Here is a 26,038-nt window from a genome sequence, read left to right on the forward strand (position 1 = left end):
CAAATGGCGTTATGTTGTCAGTTTTTATTGCTGAATAGTATGCCTTTGTATAAATATACCACGTCTTCTTTATTAATGGACATTTAGGCTGTTTCCATGTCTTGGCTATTGTAAATAGTGCTGCTGTGAGCTTTGGGATGCAGGTGTCTTTTTGAAATAGGTTCCTTTTGGATATGTGCCCAGGAGTGGGATTCTTGGGTCATATGGTAAGTCTATGCCTAATGTTGAGGAATTTCCGTACTATTTTCCACAGTGGCTGCACCAAACTGCATTCCAACCGGCAGTGTAGGAGGGTTTGCTTTTCTCCACACCCTCTCCAGCATTTGTCATTTGTGGACTTTTAAATGATGGTCAGGAGTAGTTTTTGTAAATTAAATAATTATTTAGACCAAATTTATGTTAAGTTTATTTTTATTTCTAGTTTGTTGAGGGTTTTCATCTATTAATTTTTTTTCCAGTTAATTAAAAAGAAATTAGGTATACTAACTTCTTAGAATAAAGTATTCTCTCTTCAGCATTTTGAATGAATTTTTGTAGAACTGCTTTTATTTTTTGCTGAAATGAAGGAATTCAATCAAAGCCATACATGTCATTTTGAGTCTTTTTTTTCTCTCTTGCATTTTGTGGAAATGTTTTTACCAGCAATTTAAATTCCTTTCATAGGTGTAAACCTTTCAGATTATGTCTTTCTTCATGGGTGAGTTATGGTAGTTGCATCTTAAAAATTTGTCCATTTAATGTAACTTGTGATTTATTGGTATAAAGTTATTTATGAGCTTCCATCATTATCTTGCTGCATTTGAGCCTGTATTGTTATAATCTGTTTCATTCCTGATATTGTTAATTTGTATTTTCTCTTTATTTTTCCTATTCTACTAGGCTAGAGGTTTATGAATTTATTCATGTTATCAAAGAACGAGCTTTTGTTTTTTCTTTATTGTTTTCCTTCTTCATTGTTAATCTGTGCATTAAAAAAAAATTCCCATCCATCTACTTTCTGTAAATCTAATTTGCTCTTCTCTTTTGTTCCCTCAGCTAAGAACTTTGTTTTTTCCATAATGTAAGCATGTAGTGTTACAAATTTCTATGTACTGCTTTAGTTGCATCCCACAGATTTGAAATGTGTAATTTTTTATGTTTTACCTATATAAATTTTTCCCTTTGAGACTTTCTCTTTGATCAGTGTATATTTAGAAGTATTTTTGAGTTTCCAAATATTTGGGATTTTTCCAGGTTTTTTTGTGTTACTGGGTTCTCATTTGATTTCTTTTAATGCAGAAAAGTACATTTTGTGATTTTTATTTTTAAATTTTGTTAAGTTTTGTTTTATGACTCAGTGTGACATATTTGAATGTATTACATGCTTGTGGTGTCATATCTAAGAATATTTTGCTAAATACAAGATCATAAAGACTCATCTTTATAAAGAGTTTTACAGTTTTGGCTCTTATATTTAGATTTTTGACCCATCTGAGTTAATTTTTATGTGTAATATTTTTTTTAATTTGGATATCCAGGTATGCTAGCATCATTGGTTGAAAAGTCTTTGTGTAGTCCTGGTACCCTTGTCAAAAGTCTGTTGATGATATATGCATGGCTTTATTTCTGTACTTTCAATTCTGTTCCATTCCTTAAGAATACAGAAATAAAGCCATATATCTAAAAATTATAGATTTTTCCTTATGCCTTTACCACAGTCTTAATTACTGTTGCTTGTAGTAATTTTTGAAATCATGAATGTCTGTCGTCCTACTTTCTTCATTTTCAAGATAGTTTCGGCTACTCTGTTCCCTGCAGTTCCAGTTTAAAATACACTTGTCAATTTCTTCAACAAAGTCAGCTTGTATTGTAAGGATTGCACTTACTTACTATGTAAATGAATTTGTAAAGTATTATTATCTTAACAATATTAAGTTTTCCTATCAGAACATAGAATTTTTTTCAGTTGTTTAGATCTTTAATTATTTTCAGAAATTATTGGTGGTTTTCAGAGTACAAGTTTTGTGCTTTTGTTAAATGTATTTAAAACTTTTAAAATTAGTAATGACTATTGTAAATGGAATTGTTTTCTTAATTTCATAATTGGATTTTTTGTAAGTCAGTAGAAATACAATTGACTATTATATATTGATCCTGTATTCTGCAAGTTTACTGAGCTCATTTGTGAATTCTAATAGATTTTTAGTGCATTCCTTAGGATTTTCTAAATACAAGAGTATGTCATCTTCTAATAAAGTTTTACTTCATCCTTTCCAATCTGAGTATCTTTTTGACTAATGCTAGAATTTTTTCATGCCTAACTACATAGAAATACCAGTACAATACTGAATAGTAGTAGCAAGAGGAAATGTTCTTTTCTTATGCTTAATCTTAAGAGAAAATTATCCAGTATTTTTCTATTAAGTAAAATGTTAATGTTGTCTTTTGCTAGATGTTCTTTATCATGTTTAGGAAATTCTTTTTTATTCCTTGTCTTGAAGTGTTTCTATCTTGAAAGGGCATTGGATTTTGTTATGTGTTTTTCCTTCATCTGTCTAGATATTTCCTGCATCTATTTTGATTTTTATTCTCTTGATGTATTTCTTTGATTGAATTAAGATTGTACAATTGACCCTTGAACAGCATGGGTTTGGACTGTGCAAAATCACTTATATGCAGATTTTCATCAATGAATATATATATAGTCAGCCTACTGTGTTCACAGGTTTCAAAACCCATGGATACAAAGTGCTGATTATACTATACCATTTTATATAAAGAACTTAAGCATTCAGAATTTGGGGATCTTCAGGGGGTCCTGGAACTTATCCATGGAGCCAATCTCTGGTTGTACTCATAGAACTATTTATTTGCTGAGGCTGTCATATAAAGTATCATAGATGAGATGGCTTAACAAAAATTTATTTCTTCATAGGTGTGGAGACCAGAAGTCTGAAATCATGTGTTGGCAGACTTGTTTTCTTCTGAGGTCTCTCTTTGACTTACAGAGGGCCATATGATGCTTTGTCTTCAGACCTTATTTCTGTGTGTGTGCATCCCTGGTATCTCCTTGTCTTAAGTTCCCTGTTCTTAGAACACCAGTCAGATTGGCCACCCAGTTGCCTCATTTTGCTTTAGTTACATCTTTAGAGGCCTTTCTCCTAATTCAGTTACATTCAGAGATTGAGGGTTGGGATATTTCACCTCAGAACAATGTGGTATGTTATATTGATTGATTGTTGAATTTTGATCCATCCTTGTGTTCCTTGGATAAACAGAAGTTGACTGTATTATATAATCATTTTAATATACTACTAGATTAGGTTTATTGGGGGGTTTACATCTATATTCCTGAGGGCTATTGATTTGTCATTTTCTTGTGTATGTTTGTCTGCTTTGGTATTAAGGGAATGATGACATTATGGTATGAGTTATGAAATGTTTTCTTATCAGTATTTTTGAAAAGTTTAAGGAGGCTTTCTATACTGTCCCCCTTTCATTTTCTGTTGTAGTTATTTGAGTTTTTTTTTTTAATCAGTCTCCCTAAAATTTTATAAATTTTATTGAATGTTCAAAGAAATAGCATCTGATTTCACTGGTTTTCTATATTGTTTTTGTATTCTCTGTTCCAGATATTCTGCTCTACCGTGTTACTTTCTTTGTGTTGCAAGCTTTGGGTTTAGTTTGCTTTTTTTTTCCAATTTCTGAATTTTATTGAAGTATAGTCAGTTTACAATGTGTCATTTTCTGGTATATATACAGTATAATGTTTTGCTCACACATGAACATATGTATATCATTTTCATATTTTTGGTCACTGTAAGTCATTACAAGATATTGGATATAGTTCCTGTGCTATGCAGTGTGAACTTGTTTATTTATTTATTTAATATATATTTGTTAATATCTGCAAATCTCTAACTCCCACTTTATCCTTTCTATCCCTTCCCCACACTGGTAACCAAATTTTTATGGAATTTATTGATGAGTTCTACTAGTTTTCCAGTGGCCTCTTCAGGGTTTATAGTATCATGTCATCGGCAAACAGTGACAGTTTTACTTCTTCATTTCTAATTTGGATTCCTTATATTTCTTTTTCTTCCCTGGTTGCTTTTGCTAGGACTTCTAAAACTATGTCGAATAAAAATGGTGAGAGTGGGAATCCTTGTCTTGTTCCTGTTCTTAGAGGAAATGCTTTCAGCTTTTACCGATTAAGTCTGTGGGTCTGTTATATATGGCCTTTGTTATATTGAGGTATGCTTTGTCTATGCCCACTTTTCTGGAGAGTTTTTATCACAAATGGATGTTGGATTGTACCAAAAGCTCTCCCTGCATCTATTGAGATGATCATATGGTTTTTATTTTTCAGTTTGTTAATGTCATGTATCATATATCGATTGATCAGTGGATATTGAAAACTCCCTGAATCCTTGTGATAAATCCCACTTGTTCACAGTGTGTGATCCTTTGAGTGCATTGTTGGAGTTGATTTCCTAGTATTTTGTTGAGGATTTTTGCATTTATATTCATAAGTGATATTGGCCAGTAGTTTTCTTTTTTTGTGATATCTTTGTCTGGTTTTGGTATCAGGGTGATGATGGCCTCATAGAATGAGTTTGGAGGTATTCCTTCCTCTGAAATTTTTTGGAATAGATTCAGAAGGTTAGGTGTTAACTCTTCTCTAAATGTTTGGTAGAATTCATCTGTGAAGCCGTATTGTCCTGGATTTTTGTTTGTTGGGAGATTTTTAATAACTGATTCAATTTCAGTACTGGTAATAGGTCTATTTACATTTTCTATTTCTTCTTTATTCAGTCTTGACAGATTGTATCTTTCTAACAAATTGTCCATTTCTTCTGAGCTGTCTTTTCTATTGGTGTATAGTTGCTCTTAGTGGCCTCTTAATGATCCCTTGTATTTCTGTGGTGTTCAGTTGTAACTTCTTTTTCATTTCTGATTCTATTAATTTGGGCCTTCTTCCTTTTTTTCTTAATGAGTGTGATTGGAGGCTTATCAATTTTGTCTTTTCAAAGAACCAGCTTTTAGTTTCATTGATCCTTTCTATATTTTTTAGTCTCTTTCATTAATTTCTGCTCTAATCTTAACGTTTCTTGTCTTCTACTAACTTTGGGGTTCGTTCTTCTTTCTCCAGCTGCTTTAAGTGTAAGGTTAGGTTGTTAATTTGAGATTTTCTTGTTTCCTGAGGTAGGCTTGTATTGCTACAAACTTCCCTGTTAGAACTGCTTTTGTTGTGTCCCAGAGGATTTGGATCCTTGTGGTTTTTTTATTTGTTTGAAAATAATTTTTGATTTCCTCTTTGGTTTCTTCAGTGTTCCATTGATTGTTTAATAGTATATTGTTTAGCCTTGAAGTGTTTGCAGTTTTTGCAGTTTTTTTCTTGTAGTTGATTTCTAACCTTACAGCTTTGTGGTCAGGAAAGATGCTTGGTATGATTTCAGTTTTCTTAAATTTGCAGAGGCTTGCTTTGTGGGCCAGCATGTGGTTGTGTGGAGAATGTGCCATTTGCACCTGAGAAGAATGTATATACTGCTGCTTCCAGATAAAATGCTTTATAGATATCAATTAGGTCCATCTGGTCTAATGTGTCCTTTGGACTGTATCTCCTTACTGATTTTCTATCTGGATGATCTGTCCATTGATGTAGGTGGGTTGTTAAGATCCCCCACATTATTGTGTTATTGTCCATTTCTCCTTTTATGTCTGTTAACAGTTGCCTTATATATTGAGGTGATCCTATGTTGGCTGCATATATATTTACAATTGTTATATCTTCCTTTTGGATTGACTCGAGCATTATATGTCCTTCTTTGTCTCTTGTAACAGTCTTTATTTTAAAATCTATTTTCTTTGATAGAAGTATTGCTACTCCAGCTTTCTTTTGCTTTCTGTTTGCATAGAATGTCTTTTACCATCCCCTCATTTTTAACTTGCACGTGTCTCTAGCTCTGAAGTGGTTCTCTTGTAGACAGCATTTATATAGACAGCATTTTTGTGGGTCTTGTTTTTGTGTCCATTCAGCCAGTCTGTCTTTTGGTTGGAGCGTTTAATCCATTGACATTTAAGGTAGTAAGTGACAAGTGTGTTCTTACTGCCATCTTGTTAATTGCTTTGGATTTGTTTTTGTCTCTTTCCCCTTCTTTTTGTTCTTTTCTCTTGTGAGTGATGATTATAGCATTACATTTGGATTCCTTTCTTTTTTGTGTGTATCTGTTTGAGATTTTTGGTTTGCAGTTACCATGAGGTTTTGATATATAGAAGTCTATGTATATACAAGATTGTTTTAAATTAATGATCTCTTAATTTCAAATGCATTTTAGATACCTTGCATTCATACTCTCCTTCCCTCACAATTACTGGTTTTACTGTCATATTTTACATCTAATTGTCTTGTGTATCCTTTACCTGCTTATTGTGGATACAGAGAATTTTACTACCTTTGTCTTTTAACTTCCCAATTAGTTTTTATGCCGATTTCCTGCCTTTACTGTATGTTTGCCTTTACTGGTGAGCTTTCTTTCCCATTTGTAATTTTCTTATATCTAGTTGTGTCCCTTTCTTTTCTACCTGGAGAAATTTCTTTAACATTTGTTGTAAAGCTGATTTGGTAGTGCTGAAGTCTTTTAGCTTTTGTTTATCTGTGAAGGTTTTGATTTCTTCATCAAAAGTGAATGAGAGCCTTGCTGGATAGTGTATTCTTGCTTGTAAGTTCTCCCTTTTCATCACTTTATATATATCGTGGGACTCCCTTCTGGCCTGTAGAGTTTCTGCTGAAAAATTAGCTGATAACCTTATGGGAGTTCCCTTGTATGTTATTTGTTGCTTTTGTCTGCTGCCACTCTTTTCTAATTCCTTAAGGTATAAAGTTAGATTACTGACTTGAGATTTTTTTAATGTAAGCTTTTAAAGGTATAAATTTCACTTGATCATTGCCTTTGCTTCATTCTAATAATTCTTTTCTAATAACAGAACATGAAAATACATGAAGCAGAAGTGACAGTAATGAGGGAAGAAATCATTCAACGTAACAGTTGGAGACATTGGTGCCTTACTTCAGCAAAGAGTATAATGACTAGACAGAAGGTCACTAAGGAAATAGAAGATTTGAACACTATGATAAACCTATTAGCTTGACACACATCTCTGGAAACAATCTGGAATCTCAGCAGCAACAGGATATTCTTTTCTTGTCAGGTACATTTGGAACATTCTCTAGGGCAAAACTTAAGCTATTCCATTAAAACAAAATAAAATAATAAAAAAATAAATAAAATATAATATAAATAAAATAGAAAATAAATGAAATAGTAAAGTAAAATTTAAAAAAATACATTAAAAAGGATGGAAACTAAACAGTATGTTCTTTTTGCCACAATAGAATGAATGTATTCTAGTTTCTCTGTATTATAGTTCAAGAAAATTTTTTATTCCTTTTCATACTTTTTATTACAGATTACTGCAAGATAGTGAATATAGTTCTTTGTGCTATACAGTATAAACTTGTTCATCTGGTTTAGATGTACTAAAGCAGTATTTGCAGACTTCAGGCTCCCAATATATCCATCCCTACCCCATAAGAAAAATTTTTATGATTGTAGTATTTTTTAAAATTTTGATAGTTTTATTGTTGTCTATTATGTATTCCATCCCAGAGAATATTTCTCATGGTATTGAGAAGACTGTTGCGATGTTTAAAGTCGTGTGTTCTATATGTAGCTTTAGGTCTTACTGGTTTATAGTTTTGTTTAGGGCTGTTTCTTTGGTGATTTTTCTGTTGAGTGTTCAGTTCACTATAGGAAGTAGGATATTGAAGTCACCAACTACTATTGTAGTTCCCCTCAGTTCTACCATTTTGCTTCATCTGTGTGGTAGCTTTATCTGTTATATGTATGTATAAGTTAATAATTGTTACATATCTTTGCCTTATTAACTCGTCTCCATATGTAATGTTCTTTGACTCATGTAACAGTTTTTCATATGGTCTCTTATCTGGTGTTAGTATCACCATCCCAATTCTCTTTTGTTTACCATTGACATGGGATATTTTCTTCTTTTTATGCTACACCTGTTGGTGTGTTTAGATCTAATGTGAGTCTCTGATAGACAGGATTATATATATTCTACTTATCTCTGCCTTTTAGTTAGAATTCTAATTCATCTACACTTAAGTTAATTACCAATTAAAAAGGGCTTACCTTTGCCATTCTATTTGTTTTCCATATGTCTTATTATCATTTTTTTGTTCCTCAGAACTGTTACTCAGTTTCCCAAATACTGCCTTTGTTTACTTTAGTTTTTATAGTGTTCTAATTTTAATTTATATATAAATTTTTGTGATGATTTCCCTGGGGATTAAAATTAATATGTTAAATTTAAAACATTCTTACTCAATTTAATTTCATTTTAGGATAAACAGTTTACAAAACTTCTTTTTATAAACAGCCCCATTTCTTCTCTGCCATTATGTTATTGTCACAAATTGCATCTTTATACAATGTGTGCCCTTTAACACAAATTTATAATAAATGTTTTATGCACTTGTTTTTAAATTCTATATGGAAAAAAGGGAAGAATAACAAATATACCATACTACTGGTATGATACATTGAGGTACTTACATTTTACCAGTGTTCTTCATTTAAATTTATGACTTTCGTGGGATAAGTCTAACAGCATTCAGCTTTCAGTTTTTATTTGGGAATGTCTTAATTTCTCTTTCAGTTTCCACAGTAGCTGCTCATTATAAAGTTTATCATTCACTGTTTTTTTTCTTTCAACAGTTTAACTATGTTATCCTGCCACCTTGTAACCTAAAGTTTTTCTGAATAGAAGATGGGTGTTAACCTTACTGGGAATTCTTATACGTGAGGAACTGCTCCTCTTTCTCTACTTTGAAAATCTGCTTTGGCTTTGTTAGAACTTGATTATAATATACCTTGTGAGGATCTCTGCATATATTCAGTCTGATGTTTTTTGAGCTTGTATAGATTCCTGTTTTTAATCAAATTGTGGATTTTTTTCATCCTACTTCTTCAAATATGAATAAAATTGAGAGGAAGGTCCAGAGATTTTCCAAGTATCTCCTGCCTCCACACATACACAGCCTCACACATTACTGACATTCCCTACACAGAGGGAACATATATTACAATTGATGAGCCTACATTGATGCATTACCACCCGAAGTCTACATTTTTTTATCAGGGTTAACTCTTGGTGTTTTGCATTCTATATGGGTTTTACAAACATACACTGACATCTATTAACTATTATACTATCATGTAGAGTAATATCACTGCCCTAAAAATTGTCTATGCTCCATCTGCTTCTCCCTTCACCATCCTCCCTGGCTAAGAGCAATCTGTTTACTATCTTATTCATAGTTTTTCATTTTCCACAGTATCATAGAGTATCATAGAGTCATATGTAGAGCTAATCATACAGCATGTAGGCTTTTCTGATTGGCTTCTTTCACTTAGTAATATTCATTTAAGGTTCCTCCATGTTTTTTCATAGCTTAATAGCTAATTTCACTTTAGTGCTGAATGGATAAGTTAACTGAGCCTCATTCACTTACTGAAGGATGTCTTTGTTCTCTCCAAGTATTGGCAATTGTGAATAAAGCTGCTGTAAACATTTGCTTGCAGGTTTTAGTGTGGACATAAGGTTTCAGCTTCTTTGAGTAAGTACTGAGGAGCACAATTGCTGGATCATATGGTAAGAGTGTGTTTAGTTTTCTGAGAAACCACTAATCTTCCTAGCACAGTGGCTGTACCATCCTGTATTCCCATCAGCAGTGAGCAAGAGTTCTCTGTTGCCTACCAGATTTAGTGTTGTCAGTGTTTTAGGTTGTAGCCATTCTAATAGTTGTCTAATGGTATCTAATTTTTAAAGAATTTTTCTGTGATGATACATGATGTTGAGTATTTTTCATATGTTTTTTTGCCATCTTTGTATTTTCTCGATGAGGTGTCTGTTAAGGTCATTGGCCCATTTTTATTCAGGTTGTTTATTTTCCTATTTTGGTTTTACACAATTCTTTGTGTATTTTGTACAACAGTCTTATTTCCGATTTTTTTTTTTTTGCATAGCAAAAATTTTTAATTTTAGTGAAGTTCAGCTTATCAGTTGTTTAAATTGTGCCTTCAGTGCTGTATATAAAAATCATCACCATACACAAGATCATCTACTTTTTCTCATGTATTATCTTCAAGGAACTTTGGCTTTGTTATGCATTTTACATTTAGTGTCTGACCTATTTCTGACTTAATTTTTGTGCTGAGTGTAAGGTGTATGTGTACATTCATTTTCTTGCATATGGATGTCAGTTTTGCTAAGAAATGCTACCTGTCACCTGAGTATTCAGTGAATTGTAATCTTTTTTTGCAATAATAATATCAAAGATCACAGACTACTGTAACAAATATAATAATGATGAAAATGAGATATTCAAAAATTATCAGAATGTGATATAGAGACAGTGAGCAAATACTGTTGCAAAAATGGCACCAATAAGAACTTGATTGACAAAGGGTTGCCATAGACCTACAATTTCTTAAAAAATGTAATATATATGAAGAGCAAAATAACTAAGCATGCCTGTTTATTTTGTAACCTGTTAGATAGCTTCAAAATTATGAAATCAAACAAGAACTTTGCAAAACAGTAGTCTACTTGGAGTGTACCTATGTTCTGTTACACTCAAACACTTCTAATTGCAACACCCTAGATTTGTGGTCCTTTGTTGTACATAAATACAATCTGGTGGAGCTTTTAAAAAACACACACATATACATATACATATACATATACATATACATATACACACACATACATATACACCTAGGCTGAGATTACACCCAGATAAATAAAATTAAAATATCTGGAAATCGGATGTGGACAGGTTATTCTGATTTCAGTTTGAAAAACTGCATGAGACCAAGTAGAATATAGGTGGCTATGGGATCTACTGTCATGGCTTGCTTTGGGGTTAATTAAGTTCACAAGGGGACAAAAGTTTTACTATTAAAACTGGAAAGTCCTGAATAGAATGAGAAGACTTCATTTGCACAGAAGGAATATATAGCAACAAGAGATTAATATTTATAATGTATAAAATATTACTACAAATAGTAAGGAAAAGAACAATGCAAGAGATAAAAAGGGAAAAATTCACTCTAAAGTAATTTCTAGAAGAGGGAAACTATGTAGCTAATGAAAATACAAAGATTACCAGATTAAAACAACAATTCTTGCTAATCAGAGTTATATTTAAATTAAAAAAAAAATACGAGCACATCAAGAATTGGCCAGAGGCCGTCACTGAGACCAAAATTGTCATAACTATATCACTCCCGTCGTCTCCCATACCAAATATGCCATCCTGTTCAACCTGGCCATATCCTACAACTACACAGTGCCTCTCCGAAATGATGGGAACATGCCCAGTGTGACCAGCAACTTCCAAGATCCCCAAGGCACAAGCTTAAAGTGGCTGAACAAACTGTGAGCACTTTCATTGACTGAGAGGAGTTTCCTTTTGTGGCCTCCAACAAAAATATGAACCCCTCACCCTGAAAAAGAACTGAAAGGACTAGCCAAGGTGTAAGGAAGTACAAACCATCTTATTCTACTGAAGGGAATGAATATTAGTGTTTCTATTAGTATGGTATAGCCAAAAGTGCCAAATCCAGAAATTTTACCTCTTTATACTCCAAGAGGAAGTCTTATAAAATGTGGACAAACTGTGATTTATAACATCTGCTAATATTTTTCAGTGTTCTTTATGTTTGGGCCATTTGTACCATTTGTTAAATGATTGATTCTTGGCCCTAGGAGTTTGAGCCTAGGAATCTGCATCTTTACCAACATAGTTTCTTTGGTAATTTGAGAACTGTTGCTCTTAAGTATAAGTGGTCTGGTTTTGTTTACTTTGTTAATGATTGGTTGTACTTATTGCTATTGGTCATTTTTCTAGGCTTCATATATTGATTTTTACTTACTTACTAGTGCTGGTTTGCCATGTCTTGTGACTTATAATTATAAAATATAATTCAGTTAGTGGTGATTTTCAGAAATTAATTAAATAATATGTTATTCAACCACTGTGAAAAATAGTACATGAAAATCACCTAGTTGGCAGTCATGTTAAATTAATTTTATTTCATTTTTTTTATGGATTTTTTTTTATGGATACAAAATTAGAAGGTGCAACTTGATCATAGTGTGAGATAAATGATTAACTTTTATATGCTTAGTGTGATGGTTACTTTTATGTATCAACTTGCCTATGAGAGAGTACCCAGATGCTTTGTCCAACATCATTTGAGATGTTTCTGAGAAGATATTGCTTAGAATGAGATTAAAATTTTTGGTAAAGGAGATTACCCTGCATAATGTGGATGGGCTTGTGTCAGTTAAGGCCTGAAGAGGGAATGGCTGCCTGTAGACTCAAACTATGACCTACCCTGCTGATTTTGAACTTGGCATGGCTCCACCATCTCCTGGGTTATCTCCAAAGTAAATCTATCTTTCTTTGTCCCTGTCTCTGCCTCACTTTCTCACTCTTTACCTCCTTTTGCTTCTGGTGGTTGTTTTCCTTTTCTTTTTTTTCGTATATATAAAGTTGATAAACTGAAGCCTCCATTAAATGGAGCTGAGGGCCAGAAGGGAACGCTCACACTTTGTGAGGATAGGAGAGTCCAACAGGAAGAAGTGAGTCCTATTCTTTCCTGGCAAGTGCTAAGCCAGTTAGAAAGCAAGGACTCTTGTTTATTACAGCCCTTCCAACTTCCCATTCTGCTTCCCTTGCTGTAGAGGTGCTTACACAGGTGCTCACCCACAGTTGCAGACCCTGAATTTCAATTCTTTGCTGATTTCAAACAAGCCCAGCTTTGTTGGAGCAACAGCTGGTAGTCTGCTTCTACTTTGTCAGGGTTAGGGGAGAGTCAATATCTTGGTGGGCTGTGTAGAGACCAAAGAAGATCCCTTATGGCTCCATAACTGATGATCAAAGAGGGACTGTGTACACACTGAATTCATTGTTGCTCACTGCTTTTATCACCAACCTTGGAGTTTGAAGGTGGGTTTTTGTACTAGATCCACACTTATATTGTCTTTCCATTTGAAGCTCTCCAGGCTTTGTTGGAAAGTTTTGGCCTTTCTGGTTAATGCCTGTTTTGTCTGCAAGCAGGCACTTGACTAGCACTTTGGTCTGGTATTGAATTCATACTGTTTCACTGGAACTGGATTTGTTCAACGTTTAGCCCATTCCTTTTTCATTTGTGATTTTCTGGGAACTCTGCTGAGACACTTTCGACTTGGCTCCTCTGGGATCCCTGACAACTGACTAGTATTAGACCTGGAGTTGCTTGGGAGACTTGAACTGTTTATGCTGTTTGGATTTTAAGCTGTATGAGATATGTAACCTATTTGGGCTGTTCAGGCTGTTTTAATTCTTTGAGCTCTAAGCTATCTGAACTGTGTAGACTGTTTAAAAGTTACTTTTTTACTCTAGAGAAAAACACTTGAGAAATAGGATCCAGGTTATTTAAATATTTTGAGGGCATTCCCCTCTGTCACACCTGTCAATTTTATCTTTAAAAACCTCCTGTGCATTTCTAACTAAGTGGACTGACCTAACCAAAAGCAGTTGAGAACATCAATGGCCAGCAGGGAGAATATTTGAAATCCTCAAACTTTTTGTTTTCCCAAAATGGAATTCTACTATGATAGCTCTAAAATTTTCAGAATTGAATGGAATGCCTGTTTCATATGGTATTTTGAGCTCCCAGAAGTTATCAGGAGCTTATAAGTTACTCTCAGCAAAATGAGATTTTAAGATTACTTGAGGCAGACAAATGACAAAAAAAGAGAAAATGGCTCTGAAAGCCTCAGGCTCCTCTTCCTTGCCTCCTTTGTCTCAGGCCCTGCCTCTAGTGCCATCTTCCTCCTTTTCTTCTCTCCCCCTCCCCATACCTCCACTATGCCCTCAAATCTCTATACTCATTCGCTCACCAAACTTACCTTTTCCCTGAAACCCTCCCTACCTCACCCGTTTACCTCTGTATCTATCAGAACCTTTCCCTTTAAAATTAAGCTTTCTTAGAATCCAGAGCCTCAGCCCTTATCTGTGAGCCACAGTCAGAGATTTTCCTGAAGTAACTGAATATCCTTACAGGTTCACTGAGGAATTTTATATTTACTAAAACTTACCAGTTTGCTTTCTCTGACTTATATCAGCTGTTCATATGCTCATTGGTGAAGGCCAAGCCCAGCACTGCATGAAAAACTAATTGGCAAACTAATGAAAGGTCTCTAGAATCTATCACATGAGAGCAGTTCACTAACTTATTACATAATCAGACTCTTAGGTAATCACTCGGTGATTTCATAGACAAATTCCTAGGGCTTTTCCAAAGCCTGTTGATCAGAACAAAATTCAGGCTTGCACACAAAATCTGGTGAACCTATTCATGACTGTTACAGTTGACTTGAGATTATCTGTAAATAAAATTACCTTCTAATAAGAAGGACCACGGTGAAATGGTGTTACTAAGAGTCCTTCTTATTTCTCACAAATCCTGAAGGCTGATCTAGGTGGTATAAACTTCCCTAGAGGCTCCACTTTGTAAAAATACATGGCCAACTCACTTCTTTCCTAGGCTTCCCATGCCTCCTCACAGAAATACAGCATTTGCCTGCTAAAGCTTTTAGCCTTAAGAGACATAAGGTTGCCAAAGAAAAATTGCACTTTGCCAAATCGCAGTTTCAATATTTAGAGCATCTGATACTGGAATAAGGGCTGCACTTGGATCCAGAAAGGCTTCGTGATGTTCTAAGTTTCTCAAAACCCAAAACTAACTGCCAAATATGGATTTTTCTCTGGCCAGTTAGTTAGTGCTGAAACTGGATTTCAAATTTCTCTCTTATGGGCAGCTGTCTACTAAAGGATAACAATCCTGACTCTGTATTATGAAAAGAACCAGATGACGTACCATTCTAGTCCTAAAAAGATAAGAATCCACCTATCGTTCGGAATCCCAATTATTAAATTTCCCTTTTACTTTTTGTGTATAAAAAGGAAGGACATGTCCCTGGGATAGTCATCTAAATACACAAGACCATCATGGACCCATATTATAGCCAGCAACTGGACCAGCAGTCTAAGGATACATACCCACATACCCACACCCCACTACACCCTACTGCCTTGTCTTAGGGGTATTACTGCCACTGCTTTTTAGGGTAAGGCAACTAACAAAATAGTTCTGAAATTCTTTTTAACTATTTTGGTACCTTATGCGTTCTCCAGAATTCTCATCACCCTCAACATTTCTTATTCATCTCCCCTCCTATGAAATCTTTGTCCCTTTGTTTACTGCCCCACACATAATTCTTTTACATTGTAATAACTGTGAGCCTGAAACTTCTTTGCTTTGTCACTGATGAAATCACCCATGATTGCTTACTGCTGGCTCCTTGTGAATATCTACAGGAAGTTCCATTGGGTAATTTTGATTTCTCATAATTCACGGATGCTTCTTATTTAAAATGTGACAATGGCAAGTATTGTGCATGGGATGCTACTGCAACTCTTTTTGATGTTGAGGCAGAATCTTTACCTATGGCTACTTGAACCCAGCAGGTTGATACATAGTTGTTACACAGGCTTGTACTTTAGCCAAGGACAAAACTGCTAATATTTATACTAATGGTAGATAATGCTTTTGGAGTAGTGCATGATTTTGGAAGTTTGTGGAAACAACATGGTTTCTTACTTACAGTAAAATTAAAATTTTAAATGGTCCCTATGTCCACTAATTATTGAATGCAATATTTTATCTGCTGCTTTACCTATTAAGATTCCAAGGCATTCTAAGCCTGCTGTCTGGAATCTAAGGGAAATCACCTTGCTGACATTTCGACAGGGAATGTTCTCCTCAAAGGAACTAACAGCAGCCAGACCTCTGTTATGATCCAAAGAGATATTTCCTCAAATAGTATGTTGGAAAACTGCCATGAGAAGTCCAAAAATTGGCCTCAGAAAAAGAAAAAAAGGACTGGAAACTCAACAATTGGCTTCATTAAAAAAAAAAAAAATTAGAATGCTCTGGCTTAGACCAAATAACAATTCTAAAATTCCAACTACTCAGCATGATAGACCGTTGGTCTACTGATAGACTGATAGCATTCACAAACCAATATTGGTGGTGAAAATTAACAAGGCTGCAAAAATTACCCAGCTCACTTATCTCATTTATTTGAAATATAGCCTGTTCATACTGCTTCTACACAGTTTAAACTGTCCAATGGACCAGTCAAAGTCTGGGAAATGGATTTTGTATAATTTACTCCATCTCACATACATAAACAGATTCAGTCTGTATGTTTTCACACTAATTTGAAGTTTGCTTTGTGGACAAACTACTGTGTGTAAAGCCCTTTTGGAAAGATTATTCCTACGTAGGGGACTCCTACTGAACTTCATAGTTATTAAGAAACTCATTTTACTAGCCAGGTTCTGGGACAAGTCTGTGCTCCTTGTCTTGTTTTACAACACTTTCATTGTGCTTACACCCTCAATCCTTTGGTCTAGTTGAGCGCACTAAGAGATTATTCACACAATTGGCAAATTTTGGAGAGCCTCCCCTCCCCCAGATACCTTGGCCAGGAGCATTGCTGTTGGTCCTTCTAAATCTCAGACCCACCCATTTTGGAATTCATAAACTCTCACCCTTTGAGACAGTGACAGGACACCCAAAGCCCTGCCACTTTTGAACTACAACTGGAAAAGAAGAGATACTCCAATATTGCAAAACCCTAAAATAGCCATGGTTTGTAGAGGAATCTTTTCTCAGTGCACTCATGCTCCCAAAACCTTTGAAGACATTAAGCATCACAAGTTGCAACTTGGAGATTTTTTTTCTATTGGAAAAGATACCTTCAGAAAGATTCTCTTCAATCTTGATGGAAAGGAGTATCAAGTACAGCTAACCAACACTGTGGAAACAAACTCCAGGGAATAGGCTCTTTGGTTCAAGGGACACATGTAAAAAAGCACCAAACCCTGATCGGAATTGTACATCATCTGGTAGCCTGAAAGTAAAGATTTCCCAAAAGTGAAGGAGAGCAGAGTTTTCCCAAGACCTCCAGACCAGGCCTGTTGGAAGTTTGTCACCAAACCTCAGTGATGACATAACACTTTAGATGGTCTGCAATGTCTATAATCTAGGTTACATGAACTTTAGATAAAAAGTGCCTAAGAATTTTCCTTCCTACCATCGTTGCTCAGATGTGAGTTCAACAGGTTCTGATCTGTACACTTTTCCCTGTGATTTAAGAAAGCACACTAGGAAAGATCCTTCCTGAAACTGAGGGATGAAATGTCATGAAACTGGAAAACTGACTTTTGATCAGCAATGCATTCAAAGGAAAATCTTGATTAAGGGGTGGTGGGGGGAGGAATGTAATATTTTAATAGAAATGTCAGTTAAAGGTGAGGGAGCATATTCGGGAACTCTCATGCACTCCTCTTCTTTCCTGGCGAGAACGCAGGCAATGAAAAGTCATGGAGTCTGTTTACTACAGCCCTCCCAATTTCCTTTTCCTCTCTATAAAAGTATTTTACCTTGCTGTGCTGGGACTCATATGTGGCTCACCATTGTTGCAGGCTCTGAACTGCAGTTCTTTGGTGATCTGGAATAAACCACTGTTTTTGTTTTTTTCCCCTCCTGGAGAAATAACTGGCAGTCCCTTTGCTATAGGTCAAGAGTGGAGAACACTGAGTAATACAGCTATTGGATAGTGAGAAATGGTGTGTTGCTATAACAAATGTTAAACATGTGGAATCATCTTTTGTGAACAGAATCTGTAAAAGCTTTGAGATCCATGTTATAAAGTCTAGATTGCCTTGAAGAGATTGTTGGTTGAAATATGGATAATAAAATTTCTCTAGTGAGGTTATAGATGCTGGAAACTGGAGGAAAAGTGATACTTCTTAAAAAGTGCTAAATGATTTGGCTGAATTGCATTTTAGTTTTTTGTGGAAGTTAGAATCAGTGAGTGGTGAACTTAGATATTTTGCTGAAGACATTTCTTGGCAGAGAATTGTAGTATGCCCTGGTTCTTCTTTGGACAAAGATGGAAAAGACTTCATATTGTCCTTTACTCATGCTGTTTTTGTTACCTTATTAAAACAGTATCAGATGTTTGATATTTTTAGTGTATAGCTGTCTGATACACAATAACAGCTCTGAAGAACAGATACATTTTAGTAGTAGTAAGTACTGTGCTTTGAAAGGAGACATTCTGTTTTGACAGCATATGCGTTTAAAAGATTCTGCTCTCAATCTCTCTGTGAATTTTCCCTTTGTGTACTTCTTTGACAAAATGAAAGCACTTTATAATGTTTTTACTCTGTTGGGCAGTTTCTTATGTGGAGTTCCATAAAGGCAAACACCAAGCACATCTTTGTTACTCTCTGTGCCCAGAATTTTATAGGTCCTTGCCCTATCCTAACATACACAGGATATAGAAGATCCTTTAAAAGCTTTGGATGATCTCAGGTTGGTATTAAAGGTCTTATTGAAACTATTTTTGTATTTTATAATACCAAACAATTTCACACATCTGGTATTTATACTTCTTCATTTTATTATGAGTATTCTATGTTTCTATCTATATGTACTTAGAGTAAAATGACTTGTCATATACTGGTATTTCTTTGCTGCCATCCATAAATGTATTTGAAATACAAATGATTTTCCATTTTTAAAAAAGCTAATGCAACATAGTTAATTTCATCTATACAGTCATCTGTAGAATAATCTTTCTTGAATTCTAATGAAGATTTATTTAACAAATATTAGGCTGTCCCTCACTTGTATCCTATCAAAGGTTGAGTCTTATGTATGAAATACAATGTCAAAGGCTATTTTAAAAATATGTGTCTACTTCTCACTTTTGAAATTAGGAAACATCTTTTACCTTTATCCTGTATGGCCAGTTTTCTTAACTGCTTTATACTTATGGTCTTACTAGTATTTGGGGGGATACTGACGTAAGATTTTGTGTTCTGATCATGGTGCTACAGTTCACAGGGTGATGTCAGACCCCTTCTTAATAAACCGTAGCAGTAAATTAGGCCTTTGAAAAATATTTATACACTAGTTGTCATTATTTTGAAATTATGTTAACTATTTTTGAATTAAGCTAGTTCTTTTTCACTTGAAAAATGTTTTATTTACCTTCCCATGAAGTATGTGTTTGAGGACTTGCAACCTTCTTGAAATAGGTCTTCTGTATGTCTTTTCTATCACAGCCTTTTGCAATTTTCTGTAAACAATAAAGATATGTTGTCTTTTGTGATTTCCAAAACAAAATTTACTCACTTGGGAAAAAAAACCCACGCTAACGAGAGGAAAATGATCATCCAGATACTTTCCCAGAGATTATTTCTAACTATACCCTTGTTTTTCTAAAGCATTTCATGATTTTAAGGCACATGAGAGAAGTACAAACTGCACTGGGAGTTTTGAGAATACGTATGATGGAAACTAAAATATTTGGGCCCCAAATTTGAAGAGATTTCTTTACCAGCATTCTATTGGCTTTATACATTTTGTATTGTTACTTTAAAAGACTATTTATTTAGGTCTATATTGGCGAGTATAATGTTAGATTCCAGATTCATGTAGATTAAGACCACACTGACTTTTTAGTAGTATCATAAAAAGTTTAGATCCCTAGTTTAGCAAAGAAAGAGGTTAGAAATTTAAACGGATAAAAACAAAATATATGCTTTTAGAGCTGATAAGTGTCCGTCAATCAAGTAACATTTTTCTTTCCCTTTAAAGACTATTTAACCTTCAAAGTGCTGGTTATGCGGTTTTTTATTTTATTTTATTTTTAATGCACACACAATTCTGCCAGTATGTAAGTATATTAAAGAATGAGGAAACAGAAAAACTCATTACTTATGAAACAAATACACAAGACATATTTCAAAAGGGTCTCAAGTCCTCAAACAGAAGCTCATAGAAAATTCACTATATGTTACAATTTTTTTTCACTGAAATGTGCAAAACGACTTTCAGAGTTTAACCCTTTCCCACATTACGTTCAGGTCAGTTGAGGTCTCAATTTTTAAGTATTAAACGGTTCAGTAGTTATTCTAGAATAACTTATGTCGCCCAAACGCATTTGGAGTAGGAAACCTATTTTCGTTTTATTTCAGTTTTTTTCCATCTTCTCCAGCAACAGGGATGAAGAATACAGATTTACTGCAAGCAGGGGTCTAACGACTTGCAAAGAACTCGACCAGGCACCTCGGCGAAGACAGGCGCGGAAGCACGACAGGACTCCGGGTAGAACCCGAGTCGGGCCAGGTGCGGGCCGCCTGCCTCTCGGCGGGGTCGACGGACCTCGGTTCTGCGCTGGCTTTACGGCCGAGGCAGCGGCATTGGCGCGTATGCCGCGGAAGCGGACGGGCGCGCGGAGGAGTAGAAAAGAACGTTGTCACTAGGTCCGCGAGAGACCCCCACCGCGGCGAGGCCACTGGGCTCCCCAGTTGCGGGGCCTGAGCGGCTTCGACCCGAAACGCCGAGGGACACACCGGGCGAAGGAGGGGGCCTATCTACCCTTCCGCATTTTCCTGGGTCTCTCTCCCGGGCGGTGACGTGACGTGCTGACGGCAGGCCCGTGCCGGGGAGCTGGGCCGCTTTTTGTCAGCTACGAACTCGGCCCCTCCTCCCTCTCTCCGCCCGCCCCACCAGCCGGAGCCTGGCCCAGTGCTTCAGAGAAAGGCCGGCCTGCAGCACCCGCCACCGTCGCCGACTGTCCGTACTCCGGTCCGGTGAGTTTGGGGAGCGGCCGCCGCCGCGGGGCCTAACGCGCGCGGAGGGGCCTGGTCCTGGCCTTGTCGGCGGCCCGCATGGCGCCCTTCCGCGGTAGGCCGGGCCGTGTGGCGCCTAGCGCCGAGCAGGCCGCAGTTAGGCCCCGGGAGAAGCCCGGCTGTCCCGAGCGGCGACCTAGGCGAGCTCTCATATCTGTCGGGATCTGGGGAAGGGTCTCCTGGTGGTCCGGGAGGCGGACGGGGGGCCCTGGTTGGGCGTCGCGGCCTACCCGGGGCACCGCTCGGGGGCGAGGCCTGGCAAGAAGTTGAGGGCTGCAAGCGTGCGGTGAAGGCCGCAGCCGGCCAGGCCGTTTTTCGCTATGTAAATATCGGCGAGGAGGGGAGGGACGGGGGACAAGATGATGGCGGATTTACGCCTGGTGTAGAGAACTGTTGGGAGGGGTTGCCAGGAGGAGTTGCCGGGAGGGGGAGGCGCCATCTTAAAGGCAGCGTTTGGACAGAAAATTCCGCTACAGCCCGTGAGGTGGGGTTAGAGAGTGGGCAGCGGCGGTAGCGGCTCCGTTGACGGCCCCGAAAGCCCGGTACGGCATCGTGTGCGCGCGGAGAGGGCATGTTCGCTCCCCACGGCGGCCATTGCCCTCGCCGCCATGATAGGCTTTCCGGCTACTGGCGCTCGGCAGCAGCGCCACCTTTCGTGACTGTCACCCGTGACTGGCTCTTGTTTCCGTTGCATTTCATCTGAGCTGTCGAATCAGTCCCCACCGCGCGCTTTCTCCCCAGTTGGTAACCATTCAAGAGCGGTTGGGGCGAATGGCTCCTCAAGCATCTGGACTCGTGATGGCAAATGGACCCTAGGGCATTTTATTTTTACCTAAACGGGGTCATTCATACATGACTCTTACGTTGCCTTTCATACGATTGTTTTCCAACAGTTGCTGCCCTGAGTGTCTCAGTGGTAGAAACTTAATTTCATGGGGAGAAGTTCTCACTAGTCTTTTATGCTAACGATTTAAGATTGCTCAAGAGCTGAGAAATAAAAATTTGAAGCTTTTTTTTTCTGGAAAATTTTTCTTGTAAAGGTGCATTTACGTGATTAGTGATCATTTTGTATGTTAAGGGATGGAAATGCGGTTTTCTTACTGAAGTACGAAAAATTGTGATACATTATTTATGAATTCTTGCAGTGCTGTTTAGATTTTGTCTTACTTGAAAAGTCTTAAGGTACATTTTCATTCCTTCTACTATTTGCTTACTTTTCAACTTTGCTGATTAATTCTGAAGCCTCTGAGATTTGCACTGTCCTAAGAAAGATTGAAAACTTTTCTACACTGGGATGATGGCTGTAGGAGGTTCGCTATTAGGGTTTCACAGGCAGATGAGTTCTCCATTTGGAACATTAGGAAACGGTTCCTAATAAATAGGCCCCTTTTTAGAAAACTAACTGAAAACGTGTCGGACTTCATTAAGTAGAGTAAAGAAAGACCATATTGTAAGGGTAAAAGCTTCTTCAGTTTGGCTACAATGGATGGTGGAGGTAGGGTAGTAATGGAAATTATGGCTAGGAAAGGTAGAGTGTGAAAGTAGCAGAGTAATGGAACACCTAAGCTGTACTTCATATTCATTTGGCACTTCTGGCTCCAACCAGTGGAAAAGTTTCAAAGTTGAGAAACAGTGGAAACGAATAGTTATGTTATCGGTGTTTTTTTTACTAGGAAAATTATCGAGAGTATTGCTGGTTTTTTAATGACTCATCTCTCTTGACAGTCGCTCCTTTTTTCTATCCTAAGTTCTCATAGCGAATAACTTTTTGCTCAGAAGTGTTATACTTCCTGCAGTGAAGAAAATTTTCCTTAACAGTGGTCGAAAATTACAAGGGTAATTCAGGAAGTTGGTTTGAAAACTACGTTGGAAGAGTAATTCCTAAAAACACAGAGAATGACCTTCATATGGTCTTATGCAAAACTTACTCCTGTTGAAAGTAACTCCCTCATGAAGATAATCTTATTACTACTCTTCTCTAAACCCAGCTTTAAAAGCTCATATTTTGATTGATACATGAATGTCCTAGATGCAGGTTTCAGGAAACGTGTTTCCTAGACTGCAGCAGTGGTGCTGGATAAGAGATAGTCTTATGTTTATTGTGAAAGGCTGTGTTTGAAAAAACGTTATAAACTGAATTGTGGGAGACAGATGAGAAGCAAGTTACTAAGGCAGCCTAGTTGTTGAGGTGGTAAGGATAAACATAAATTGTAGAAGTAGTTGTTTATATTTTGACAGCTGGTAAAGACAAAGAACTCTAAGAAGATAGAATTGTATGCTGCACAGTACAGCAGCAGCAAATGTTCCAGTACAGCAACAATGGATTTTCAAGATTAAGATTATATTAGACCCAAGTGTGTAATTAAGAAGCAGGTAAGTGTATAACTTTAAAACATTTCCATTAGAAATGGCTGAATATAATTTTTTTTTGCCTGAAGGCATAGACTTTGATGATCTTGATGATAGGTAGAGTATTTTATTAGAGAATTATTAAATTTATGTGTGTTTTTCAAATAGATCCAACTTTCCTTTTTTAAAAACCATACAGTGCTTTTTGTAAATACTTTCCCTCTGTTGTATTCTCACTAATTAAGTCTTTGTGTTACTTGTATTTGTGCACATTGGCAATTAGAATTACAAACCTTTATTTTTTTTGTATAATTTTCTTCTCAGTTCTAGTCTTTAAAGTCTTTTTGAAGTCTTCTGTTCTTCTGCTTAACTGACAAAGATCATCTGATATAAATGTTTTCTTCAGTGTGTTGTTGTTCCTCTGTTTCTCCCTAGGCTTTCTTCCATGTGCTTTTGCTGCAATACTCTCCTTCCAAGCCTAGCTGCTCTTTCTAAGTTTTCCCCAACACTGGCTAATTTGTTCTTGAAATTTTCTCAGGTGTGCTCATCATATAAAAATCACCAGTCCTTTCTGTATACCCCACTTATTTCTAAATTCATTATTTCCCAAATCAGGAAACCACCCCACCTCATGTTAATTGATATGTCATACAAAAGTGTTTTGTGCCTTCTTTGTCAGCTGTGTGGACTCTCCCTTGAGGTCAGCCTTCTGTCCTTTTTTGTCTGATCTTTTCACTTGGATTTATGGACCCTTATTATGTCCATCTGCTTGTCTTTTAAGTTTCTCATCTAGAATATATTGTTGCCTACTGAACAACTCAGGTGCCTTCTTAACACTCCACAGTCAATGTCGCTGAAATAAAATGTGTAGGGCAAATATTAGGTGCCCAATAAAATGTATTGAAAAATCTATTTTTCTGTAGACTCCCTGAAACAACTCCAGCTTCTTCATTTCTTTCTCTGTTGCTTTATTTCTCCAGGCTTGTTCTTCTTTGTCATGTAAAACACTATAGACATCTTTAATTTAGCATTAAATCTATTATATTCTAACTTTAGTTTATATTTTTTCTTTTTCTTTGAGGTCCTAATTGTAGAGATAGTTTCTTATTCTGCTTTATTCCCCTAGCACAATGATCTGGCACATGGACATTATTTCCAAAAAAAGTCATTTGAATGATTGAATACAGAGATTTATATGGAGTTGAATAACTTTACAACTGAAAATACATAGCTAAATAGATGTTTTTGACAAAAGTGTAAATGTTAAGGAACTACATCCATATTAAAAAGGCAACAACTCAGTCACGAGAGCTCAGGAATAATCTCCCATTTCTGTCTCTCTCTCCCCTCCATATACTTCACCTGATAGGAATGTTGGCAGCATATTATTCTTACCACATTATTTTCAAAACAAAACTTTATATAAATGAATCACTATGCTTTACACCAGCAGTTTACAAAATATTTTAAATTGAGTGTACTTCAATAATATAAGTATTTAAAAAACACTTTATAAAATATAGGTCTCTTAATACTGCACAATATAAAATAAAGAAGAGTTAGTTTAGTACCTGGTTCACTGAAAGAGAAATTTTAATTAAGGACACAAATAATCTATGCAGTCTTGAAGATTTTTTTTAAAGTAGTAACATAATTAACATTAACATACTGAAGATTTAAATCATAAGATACTTCAAAATTACTGAAAACTAGGTACCACCTAGATATAACAGTTATTAAATTATAAAATTTTGTTTTATGTATATTTCATATTTTTTTACTTAAAGAAATGAAATCATTTTAAATGGCCCAGTTAAGAGTTTTCATTATTCAATCTCAATTCTCTTTTTTCCCCAGAAGTAAATGGTATCCATATCTGTGTGTACCCAAAACAGTCTGTTTTTCACCTTTACAGGAAAGATATCACTTTAAATGTATTATTTAATATAGTTTTTAATTCAACTACTTAGTTGACACATCCGTGTTACATTTGGTTCCTAAAATGTGGTCTAGAACCTCTGGGGATCTCCAATACCTTTTCAGGGTGTTTGTGAGAGAAAAAACTATGTATTTTCTTTACTCTCATTCTCCCGTAACTGTTGTATATAGTGGAGCTTTCCAGAAGCTAATGTAACGTGGTCTTTCAAAAAAATTAAATGAAGAAGCAGGTATGGGAATACAACAGTCTTTTAAGCTATACATTAGAGAGATTTGTAAAAAATTTGAATTTTAACTTGGAAAATATTCTAATACAAATGTAATTAATGAGTTACTGACTAGTTTCAAATGAATAGAAATAATCTTTACTTAGATATGATATTTACTTATTTTTAATTATATTCAATTTTATTTTTACAAACACATGCACACAAACACATGTATGTTAGCTATATCTGTATGTTTACAGTTAGATGTTCATAGTGCCACAATCTATAATGTGTTTCTTCCTGTGGGTTAGGGTCCAGAGCTAGACTCTTTGAAATATAGCATGCTTATTGTGTCCAGATAATTTTTTAAATAATAGGATAACTTTATAAACAAAAGCTCTTTGAGATTCTCAAATTTTAAAATTATAATGAAGTCTGGAGATGGAAAAGTTGGAGAAATTACTAAACTACTTTACTCATATACCTTGTATTTTAGTAAAGTGGACTTTGTCTTACTTATCCATTATTGGCTACAGTTAGATTTTCAGTGTTTGAAATTGCAAAATATTGCTGCTCTGAACATCTTTGCACATGTTTCTTCTTTCAGGTTTATGATGTTAATGGATTTGGTATACTGGAGTATCTATGCATT

At 35.9% G+C, this 26,038-nt stretch overlaps 1 protein-coding gene across 4 annotated transcripts in view; it reads left to right on the forward strand.

The window, feature by feature from the left end:
• Positions 1–3,639: 3,639 nt before the first annotated feature.
• The window catches only part of LOC135320439 (zinc finger X-chromosomal protein-like), a 67,060-nt gene continuing 44,661 nt past the window's right edge, over positions 3,640–26,038 (forward strand). For 2 of the 4 annotated variants that reach the window (XM_064483554.1, XM_064483555.1), the window contains exons 1-2: positions 3,640–7,191; positions 20,254–20,851. The gene's annotated coding sequence lies outside the window, so the exon portion shown is untranslated. Of the gene's footprint in view, positions 7,192–20,253; positions 20,852–23,128; positions 23,264–26,038 lie in introns of all 4 variants that reach the window. The other 2 variants (XM_064483550.1, XM_064483549.1) reach the window with 2 other exon arrangements.

The sequence above is a fragment of the Camelus dromedarius genome, chromosome Y (assembly GCF_036321535.1).
Source record: "Camelus dromedarius isolate mCamDro1 chromosome Y, mCamDro1.pat, whole genome shotgun sequence".
Classification (NCBI taxonomy): Eukaryota; Metazoa; Chordata; class Mammalia; order Artiodactyla; family Camelidae; genus Camelus; species Camelus dromedarius.